Source organism: Crocuta crocuta, unplaced genomic scaffold (assembly GCF_008692635.1).
Source record: "Crocuta crocuta isolate KB4526 unplaced genomic scaffold, BGI_CrCroc_1.0 scaffold16, whole genome shotgun sequence".
NCBI classification, from domain to species: Eukaryota; Metazoa; Chordata; class Mammalia; order Carnivora; family Hyaenidae; genus Crocuta; species Crocuta crocuta.
The window spans coordinates 2,917,372-2,927,380 of record NW_027531893.1 but is presented as its reverse complement, the minus strand read 5'-3'; positions in this window follow the sequence as shown (position 1 = coordinate 2,927,380).

Genomic DNA, 10,009 nt, shown 5'->3' with positions numbered 1-10,009 from the left:
AATCCTGTGGCATCACTACCCAGCTCTAATACTACCAGGTTTCCTTTCATTTTGGCACCATGGAAAGAAGGCAAGATTGTTAGTTCTTTGTCAGAGATGATTTCCTATTATTATTTAATCTTCTTCTTATACTCTTGATTATTTAGGTTTACTTATGTAAACAAAAGCTTATCTTGCCTAGAAAAGTTTTCCTTCTCTGTGATGGAATTTAAGTTTCCCCCTTTCTCGTTCAAACTTTAAAAGTTTGTCATAAGCCCAATGAAGAAAAACACCTTTAAATTCACTTATCTAGAAAACTATGGTAGTGGCTTTTAGCGAAAAAAGAACAACTAATCCAAATACAGTTAGCTTGGATAGCAGATCCCAGGATTTATCAGCATGGCTATTTTTAATAAATTAGCAATGGAAATTTAATTGAACACATTTTTGAGTATCTATGTGAGATGTACTAACTACTGTAAAGTGAGCTAGGAAAACATTCTTTAGGGTCTCCTTGAGTATCTCAAGCTCAACACATCCCTGAAGAGAGAAGGAATAGTCCCTTTAAACTTTCTTCTCTGGAAGACCTGAATTTACTCTATTGCATTCTCATTGACAAACTCGGATCATTCTTGGCTCCTCCTTATCTTTCCTCAGCCCCCAACATCCTCTGACCAGCTACTTACCAAGTCCTTGCCTACTAAATATTCTACCAAACCTTTCCCCATACTCTGTTCCAGTTGCTTCAACCTTGATTATTCTTTTACTTAATCGTCCAACATTTGTTTTGTGAGTCCAGTTCTTGGGCTAAATGGTAGTGATGTAAACATAAATAACAAACACTCTCTTCCCTCAAGACAGTGTAGTCACGGGGTCAGGCACAAAAGCCCATATTATGAAATAATATGTTAAGCAGCATGTTAGACATATAAATAGGATATTGTAATAACACCAAGAAAGGACACTTAACCCAATCTGAAGATTAAGTGAAACTCCTCTTGAAAGTTGTCCAAGTTGATTGTTAAAGGATGAGTAGTCAGGCTAAGAGGGTGATGGCAGAAGGGAGGCCATTCAACTTCATGGGACAATGTAAACCACATTAGCTTTGAAATACCTTCATGTTCTCAGAAAATCACATGCAATTCTGTATATTGTAGAACATAGATTATAATAGGGTCCTGGGAAAGGTGGGCTAGGGCCAGATCATGGTTAAGAGCTTAGACTTTATCCTATAGGTAGTGCAGAGCCAATGAAAGGTTTTATAGAGAAATGAGGTGGTCACATCTTTGTTTCAAATAGGTAAGTCTGATAACATCAAGGGGAACAGAATGAAAGAGGACAGAGTCTGGGCAAGAAGTTAGGAGACTTTTTCAGAAGTCAGGTGAGAGATGATAAAAGCTCACCCAAGTTAGGACAGAAACTGCAAGCATAAGAGAGGAGGAGACAAATACGAGCCCTATTTTAAAAATAAACCCTGTAGATATTATCTACAGCATGAGGGAGTAGAAAGACTAAAAGGTGATTCCTAACTTGGGTGACGGATTAGAGTTGAACCAGCAACTGAGTCAGAGAATGACAGAAGGTACCAGCTCAGGGAAAAGATGATGAACTCAGTTTTGAACATGTTGTGCTTGAGGTGCCTGTAGGACATCCAGGTGGAGACCTCTTACAGGCAGTTGGCTACACAAGTCTAAAGTTTGAGGTACAGGGTGGGGCTGTAGATAAAAAGTTGGAAGTCATCAGGAAACAGAACAGTTGAAACAGTGAAAACAGATCATCCAGAAAAAGTGAGTAGAGTAAGAGGAACTGAGGAAGGAACTCTTGGAGACACCCATATTTAAACAAAGTTTGGAGAAATAGGAACATTTGAATTTAGAAAATAAACTGATAGAGGAAAACCCTAGTAGAGTATGGTAGAATAGAAGGTCAAAAAGTGAAAATTTATAAGGCGAGATCAAAATAACATCAATGTTGTCAAATGTAATGGATAGATTTATTAAGATAAGGGTTTTTAAATAGTCATTTGGCATTGAGAAGGTATTTTCTGATCACTTTAAGAGTAATTTCATGGGCGCCTGGGTGGCTCAGTTGGTTAAGTGACTTCAGCTCAGGTCATGATCTCACAGTTCATGGGTTCAAGCCCCAAATCAGGCTCTGTGCTGACAGCTCAGAGCCTGAACAATGCTTCAGATTCTGTGTCTCCATCTCTCTGCCCTTCCCACACTCAACTCATCTCTCAAAAATAAATACACATTTAAAAAAAAATTTTAAAGAGTAATTGTAGTGATGTTGTCAAATGTAATGGATAGATTTATTAAGATAAGGGTTTTTACATAGTCATGGATTTGGCATTGAGAAGATCTTTTCTGATCACTTTAAGGGTAATTTCAGAGGTGCCTGGGTGGCTCAGTCAGATAAGCATCCGACTTTGGCTCAGGTAGTGATCTCACAGTTCGTGAGTTCGAGCCCTGTGTCAGGCTCTGTGCTGACAGCTCAGAGCCTGGAGCCTCCTTCAAATTCTGTGTCTCCCTCTCTCTCCCTTCCCGTCTCCCACTGTGCTCTCCCTCTCAAAAATAAATAAACTTTTTTTTAAAGAGTAATTTCAATAAAATTTTAGGGGCATGAATTAGACTATAATAGATTAGGAGGTTTAAAAAATGTGAAAAAGAACCTGGTAAAGCCTTTCAACAAGTGAAAATAAGAAAAAGGTGGGCACTCAGTTGAGGGTCCAACTGTCCATCTCTTGATTTGGGCTCTGTCATGATCCCAGGGCCGTGAAGCCTGCTTAAGATTCTCTCTCTCTTCCCCCCTCTTAAAAGAGAGAGAGGAAGGAAGGAAGGAAGGAAGGAAGGAAGGAAGGAAGGAAGGAAGGAAGGAAGGAAGGAAAGATACTGGATTTAGAAAAGGAAGTAGTCTAAGGGGAAGTTTATAGGAAAGAACTATTTTTCATGTTTATGTGCAGAAAGGGAATAATCTATACCAAGGAACACATCAGTAATACAAAAAAGCGTAGGAAGAAGGTCCCTCATAATGTGGAGAGAGGATTAGGTCAAGGACACTGTAAATAGTTGGTAGGGTACTGGTAAATGAACAAGGTTGGCTGGAGGGCTTCTTCTCCACATTTATTTGCCCTAGACTTTTGCAATACTTTCATCTTAGAACCTTCACTTTCAACTACTCAGATTCATCCTTCATATCCCCACCAGGATGTGTCTATATTTCCAACCCAATGTTGTCATTTAAAACCTTTTGATGGCCCTGTAACTAAAGAGGAATCACATGAACTTTCACTGCCTACCATTTCTAAAACTTTTGGGGGAAAGTGACTCTAGACAGTTTATTCCGTGTAAAATTATTAGTGCTCATTCCATCATCTGCAAGTGAATTTTAGCTTTTTCCACTAGATGATTTGATTAGAAATCAGTGCCTGCTGAAAACAAATTCCTTAGCCCTAAGGGAGCCCAGCGTTTTCTGAGATGGTTTGGTACAAAATCCTGTTCTGGAAGGAGCATCCTCTAGTGAATGGTGGTAACACCAATTACGTCAGGGTCTCTCCCTTTAAAAAGATAATTAAAATAAAGGATGAACAAAGTGTCAGTCACTCTATGTTAACTTGTGTGATGACACCATGAGGCAGCTATACACACCAGTATGTGCAGTACTAGAACCTAGAATGTCAGCAAGTCTAAGAAAGAGATGCTAACCATAACAATTTCATGTGTTTTGTAATAAGCCCTCATTTTAGGAGGTTACTACCGACCTTTAAAAGTCAAGCTAAGATGGATTCTGCACTGCCTTGATTAGCATTTCCTATATTATGTTTTGATGTTCTAGCCAAGTAAAACTAGGATCTCTGTTTGGAGAATTCTGTGTACTCCTCCACTGTAAAGATTCTCAAATATTAGTATTTCCAATGATCCAAAAAACCCTTACAGCAAAGAAACTATGTAGCTTAGTTTGACCCAGTTTTTCCCAAACATTTTTGACCACAGAACCACTTTTCTTTCTTTAATAACAACTATTAACACCTCACTAAACACACTTTGGGAAAACTGGCATACAGAAGAAAGTCAAAAATCATTCATGGAGTACAGATTAAATGTGGCAGAATGACCACAAGCATTTATCTTCTCTTCCACTTGAAACTCCACCAAAAGACTTTAAAGACATAAAGCTATTCACCTCCTTCCCCCCAAAAAGACAGAAGACATAAAGCTATTCACCTCCTTCCCCCAAAAAAGACAGAATAAGAAATAACTCATAAGAGACAAGAAATCCAAATTCATTTTAAGAAGTTTAACTTAGCCTACAAAGGAAGTTACAGTGGGAAATGAGAGAGGAGAGATAGCGACTAGAGGGGAAGGCACACTCGCCCACAGAGCCTCTGGATGACCCAGACCTGGAGGAGCCCAATGCAGAAGAAGGCAGGGCTGAGACATGGGTCAATCTGTATGCAAAACTGCTGGACCCCGCGTTCCTCACACCCCACACCATGGCTGTTCATACATACATCCATGTATATGATTTCTTTTAAAATTGAACATCAGAGCTGGACTCAGAAACAGGTATGGAAAAGAACAAATTGATCTAGATGCTGAACTCAGAAAAATGAACGTACAAGTTGTCACCTGAAGGGTAGAGCCCCTAAACTCCTCCCCAAACATCTAGAATACGAGCAGACAGGAGCACACCACTTCACGCAAATGGCTAGAGCACTCTTCTAAGAAGAAACTGAGTGGCCCAATTGAGGATTTCCTTTCATAGGCCAGAGTAGTGCTCAGTGGACCCCTACAGGGAAGCTAGCAGTTGGAATGTTGTTCCACACAAATTGGTTCTAAGTAACATTCTCTTGTTTAAGTAAAACTTCTCAGTTCAAGAGAGATTGATGGAAACAAATACCTGTGAGTTAAGACCAAAATAGTTTCCAAGATGTACATCTAAACAGAGGAAGGTTGGAACTTAGGTTATAATAATTACACTAATGAAAATCATTGCAATAATATCAAGAATTCAGTGACATGAATATTCAGCCACTTAGGAAATGGAGTTTAAAATGGGAACTAATCTCTGGAGAACTGCATAGGAGTAGCAGATAGAAGCAGCAGTGTAACATTAAATTGGTAAACTACTGGTCTATAGCTCCTTATAAACAATCTGCTCACCCAGAGCTAAGGTCTGCCTAAGGATCAGCTGGACAGGAGGAGGCAAGATGGTGGAGAGAAGTAGGGAGCTCCATACATTTCGCTCACCTGCATCTCTCAAACAGAGAAGGCCTGAAGCCATAGGACACTGAACCATAGGAGTCTGGGGGGAAAAGAGACAGAGTCCACTAAGGAGACAGCCTCATAGGTACGTGACGCGGAGACACGGAGGGGAGGGAGCTCTCGTCACAGAGAGCCATGGAGAGAAGAGGGGAAGAGAAAGAACAGCTGAAACTGCTCATAGAACTGTCCCTGGAGAAGAGAAAAACCTCAGCCTGGGACAGAGAAGGATCCTAACACCCCATCCCTAACTGCAGGGCTGGGTGCCCAGTCCCAGGAGGCACAGGGAGAAACTGCTCCGCTGCTCTCCCGGCTTGATTCCCATCTGGAAAGTGGCCGGCCTGCAGTATTACATTTCAGGCAGTATCAATAAGGCATGCAGACTAAGATCTGGAAACAAGACGGGCTTGGGGCATAGAACAAGGTCCACCTTGGCTACATCCGTGGCCAGGGAGATCTGACCCAAAAAAGTGATTTGCAACACCTGATTCGAAAAGGTTTCTCCACACAACCACCAAGGTGGGACCTCAGGGAGTGGCCTGCAGGACCTCAGTGGAGGCCAGAACTGTCTACAGCANTCTGAGTAACATTATCTTCATTTCTTTCTCCTCAGCTCCTACCATATTCACCTCTTTCTCTCTCTGAATTAAGCCTCTTAGTCTCTCTGCCTGGTCATTGTCCAATTTTGCTTTCTCCCCAACCCGTCATTTCTCTCTTTGTATATGCTCTTCCATCAGCACTGCATACACCCTGCTCTTTAATTGTAGCTGGGAATTCCGGGTTTATGCTTTTAGATTGTCCTCTGTCTTTGGAACTTTTTTCTCTTTTCTCTCTTTTTTCTTTTTCCTTTTCCCTTTCAGTTTGCTTGTTTGTTGGATTTGTCTGTGCATTTCCATGCCTTTATTCCCTGTGTGTTTGTCCGACTGTTTTCCTTTCCAGGGCTACCTCAAGAAACAAGCCAAAGTACACATGGTGGAGACTCCCAAATACCACCACGAGTAGGGAGATAAAATAACCAAAGTCTCAATAAGAGAGAGGAAGATGCCCCATTAAAAGAACACTTCCTCAATGGACGGGTCCTGGACAGTCAATAAGCCTTCTTTAATATAGCAGTACTCACAGGTGCAGAGCGCATAAGAAGCTTTTAAAACTAACAAGAGACAGAAAGATAGCCAAAATGACAAAACAGAAGGACTTGCCTCTAAAGAAATTCCAGGAAGAAGTGACAGCTAAAGAACTCCTCAAAACACATCTAAGCAACATAACTGAACAACAATTTAGAACCATAGTCATAAAATTAATTGCTGGGCTTAAAAGCATGGAAGACATCAGAGAAACTATTGCTACAAAGACTATGGAGCTTAAAAATAGTTGTGATGAATTAAAAAATTATATAAATGAGGTGTGTAATACAATGGAGGCAGCCAATGCACAGATTGCAGAGGCAGAGAGAAGACTAGGTGAATTAGAAGACACAATTATAGAAAAAGAGGAAGCCAAGAAAGAGAGAGATAAACTGATCCAGGAGCAAGAAAGGAGAATTCGAGAACTGAGTGATACAATCAAACAGAACAATATCCGTATCATAGGAATTCCAGAAGAGGAAGATAGACTGAAAGGCACTGAAGGAGTCCTTGAACAAATTATAGGAGAGAGNAACTATTGCTACAAAGACTATGGAGCTTAAAAATAGTTGTGATGAATTAAAAAATTATATAAATGAGGTGTGTAATACAATGGAGGCAGCCAATGCACAGATTGCAGAGGCAGAGAGAAGACTAGGTGAATTAGAAGACACAATTATAGAAAAAGAGGAAGCCGAGAAAGAGAGAGATAAACTGATCCAGGAGCAAGAAAGGAGAATTCGAGAACTGAGTGATACAATCAAACAGAACAATATCCGTATCATAGGAATTCCAGAAGAGGAAGATAGACTGAAAGGCACTGAAGGAGTCCTTGAACAAATTATAGGAGAGAGCTTCCCCAATATGGGGAAGGAAACAGACATTGAAATCCAAGAGGCACAGAGAACTCCCCTCAAACGTAACTTGAATCGATCTTCTGCACGACATATCATAGTGAAACTGGCAAAATATAAGGACAAAGAGAGAATTCTGAAAGCAGCTAGGGATAAAAGGGCCCTAACATACAGGGCCCTAACATACAAAGGGAGACCTATCAGAGTGGTGACAGACCTATCTACTGAAACTTGGCAAGCCAGAAAGGAATGGCAAGAAATCTTTAATGTGATGAACAGAAAAAAAAATATGCAGCCAAGAATCCTCTATCCAGCAAGCCTGTCATTCAGAATAGAAGGAAAGATAAAGGTCTTCCTAAATAAACAAAAGTTGAAAGAATACATCACCACTAAACCAGCCCTAAAAGAAATCCTAAGGGGGACTCTATGAGAGGAATGTTGCAAGTAACGCAAGATACCAGAGACACCACCACAACCATGAATCCTACAGAGAACACAATGACTCTAAACCCATATTTTTCAATAATAACACTAAATGTAGATGGACTAAATGCTCCAATCAAAAGACATAGCATAACATAATGGATAAAAAAACAAAATCCATCTATTTGCTGTCTACTAGAGACTAATTTTAGACCTAAGGACACCTTCAGATTTGAAGTAAGGGGATAGAAAAATATCTATCATGTTACTGGAAGTCAAAAGAAAGCTGGTGTAGCCATACTTATATCAGACAAACTGGACTTTAACGTAAAGGTGGTAACAAGGGATGAAGAAAGGCATTATATAATAATTACAGGGTCTATCCATCAGGAAGCGCTAACAATTATAAATGTCTATGCACTGAATTTGGGAGCACTCAAATACATAAAACAATCACAAAGAGAAGCAATCTTATGGATAAGAATGTGATAATAGCAGTGGACTTTAATATCCATTTACAGCAATGGATAGATCAACTAGACAGAAAATCACTAAAGAAGCAATGGACTTGAATGACACATTGAACCAGATGGATTTGACAGATGTATTTAGAACTCTACATCCTGAGGCTATGGAATTCACTTTCTTCTCAAGTGCACATGGTACATTCTCCAAGATAGATCACATACTAGGTCATAAAGCAGCCCTCAATAAATATAAAAGAATTGAGATCATACCATGCACACTTTCAGATCACAGTGCCATGAAACTTGAAATCAATCACAGGATAAAGTCTGGAAAACCCCCAAAAACATGGAGGTTAAAGAACACTCTTCTAAAGAATGAATGGGCCAGCCAGGCAATTAGAGAAGAAATTTTTAAAAATACGGAAACAGGGGCGCCTGGGTGGCTTAGTCGGTTGGGCGTCCGACTTTCGCTTAGGTCATGATCTCGCGGTTCGTGGGTTCGGGCCCCACGTCAGGCTCTGTGCTGACTGCCAGCTCAGAGCCTGGAGCCTGTTTCAGTCTGTGACTCCCTCTCTCTCTGACCCTCCCCTGCTCATGCTGTCTCTCTCTCTCTCCTAGGAAAAAAAAAAAAAAAAAAAATTTAAAAAAAAATACGGAAACAAATTAAAATGAAAATACAACAGTCCAAACTCTTTGTGATGCAGCAAACGCAATCCTAAGAGGAAAGTACATTGCACTTCAGGGCTATTTCAAGAAACTAGAAAAAGCACAAATATAAAATCTAACACCACACCTAAAGGAACTAGAAGCAGAGCAACAAGACCACCCCAAACCCAGCAGAAGAAGAGAAATAATAAAGATCAGGGCAGAAATAAGCAATATAGAATGCAAAAAAAACAGTTGAACAGATCAATGAAACCAAGAGTTGGTTTTTTGAAAAAATAAACAAAATTGATAAACCTCAAGCCAGGCTTCTCAGAAAAGAAAGAGCATCCAAATAGACAAAATCATGAATGAAAATTGACTTATTACAACCAATCCCTTAGAAATACAAGCAATTATCAGGGAATACTATGAAAAATTATATGCCAACAAACTGGACAACCTAGAAGAAATGGACAAATTCCTAAAGACACACTACCAATATTCAAATAGGAAGAGATAGAAAATCTGAACAGACCCATAACTAGTGAAGAAATTGAATCAGTTATTAAAAATCTCCCAACAAATAAGAGCCCTGGGCCTGATGGCTACCCTGGGGAATTCTACCAGACATTCAGATCAGACTTAATACCCATTCTTCTCAAGCTATTCCAAAAAACAGAAACGGAAGGAAAACTTCCGGACTTATTCTACAAAGCCAGCATCACTTTGATTCCCAAACCAGACAGAAACCCAGCAAAAAAAGAGAAATACAGTCCAATATCCTTGATGAATAAGGATGCAAAAATCCTCAACAAGATACTTGCAAATCGAATTCAACAGCACATAAAAAGAATTATCCAGCATGATCAAGTGAGATTCATTCCTGGGTTACAGGGCTGGTTCAGTATTCGCAAATCAATCAATGTGATACATCACATTAACAAAAGAAAAGATAAAACCAATATTTCCTGTCGATAGATGCAGAAAAAGCATTTGACAAAATACAGCATCCCTTCTTAATAATGACCCTCGAGAAAATCGGGACAGAAGGAATTTACGTAACATCATAAAAGCCATTTACTAGAAGCCCACAGCTAATATCATCCTCAATGGGGAAAAACTGAGAGCTTTCCCCCTGAGATGAGGAACACGACAGGGATATCCACTCTCACCACTGTTGTTTCACATAGTGCTGGAAGTCCTAGCATCAGCCATCAGAAAACAAAAGGAAATAAAAAACATCAGAATTGACAAAG